Raw genomic sequence first — 1,259 nt, 5'->3', positions numbered from 1 at the left:
GAAAACCTGGTACCGTAACGTTTTCATTTTTTTAGTACCGACTTGGTACCGAAATGCCGGGTCTTTTGACAACACTAATTTCACTAGGACTTGGTCTTCATTACACTATTTTCTGTTGCTATTTTTGTTTTACCTCTGTATTTATTTATGTTCAATGTCAATTGTCATTTATTAATGTATTCTGCTAATAACGGTTGTTAAAATCACTGTCATTTTTGCTACAATTTCACATGTCATTAAATAAAACAAAAATACCTAATTGACACAACATGCTGTTGTTGTTGTTTTTTATGAAAACCTTAATAGAAGCTATAAGATATTATAAGACCATGCAGATAGAGGGGTAAAAAAAACAATAGTAATAAATAATTTATTCAAATAATATTAATACAACTAATATTAATGATATAAATATACTAATATTAATTAAAATAAACTATAATTAAAAAGGTTATTTATAGCACCATTAAGGTTCTATATAGCACTTTCAAAGCATGGTTCTTTATGGAACCCTATAAAAAGGGTTCTATTTAGCACCAAAAAGGGTTCTGCTATTGTTACAAGCTGAAGAACCCTTTTCTGGTACTGTTTAGAACCATTTTTCTTAAGAGTGTACAAAGCCTAAGCGTCCATCTAAAAAGCTACATGACCAGAGGAAGATTAAAATGTGGATTAATCAACTCATCAACTTACAGTGTTAGGCTCATCACCTTCCAATGTCAGTTGCGCTCGTTCCTGTTGCGTGTCCTCAATCTGGCAACCCATGTGAGAGTTGAGTCTGAGGAAGAGGTAGCAGGAGAAACGATGCTCTCCAATATTTTGTATTTGGACCCATTTCAACTGCTAGCTGTCAATATTACATACAGCACCTTTAAATTTCTTTGAATAAGCCACATACCAAAATATCGTGACCTGCACCTGTCTACTTTATTAACTCCATAAAATTAATCCTTCCTAATCAATTAACTCCATAAGATGAGCCGAGCCCAAACAACAAGCCCAAAGACACCTAATAGGCATTGCATATAATAAGTGGGCATGGCAACTCTTCAAGTCTGCGCTCTGCAAAGCAACCTTCCAACAGTAAACAACACACGACGGCTCTGTCATCGATGGTTTAGTTAAAATCACATAACATAACATTTATATATATATATATATATATATATATATACATATATACGGTATATATATATATATATATATATATATATATATATTCCCCTAAAGAAAATTAAAAAAAAATTCTTTCATGAAGC

The sequence above is a fragment of the Sinocyclocheilus anshuiensis genome, unplaced genomic scaffold (genome assembly GCF_001515605.1).
Source record: "Sinocyclocheilus anshuiensis isolate Anshui unplaced genomic scaffold, SAMN03320099.WGS_v1.1 scaffold58, whole genome shotgun sequence".
NCBI classification, from domain to species: Eukaryota; Metazoa; Chordata; class Actinopteri; order Cypriniformes; family Cyprinidae; genus Sinocyclocheilus; species Sinocyclocheilus anshuiensis.
This window is presented reverse-complemented; position numbering follows the sequence as displayed.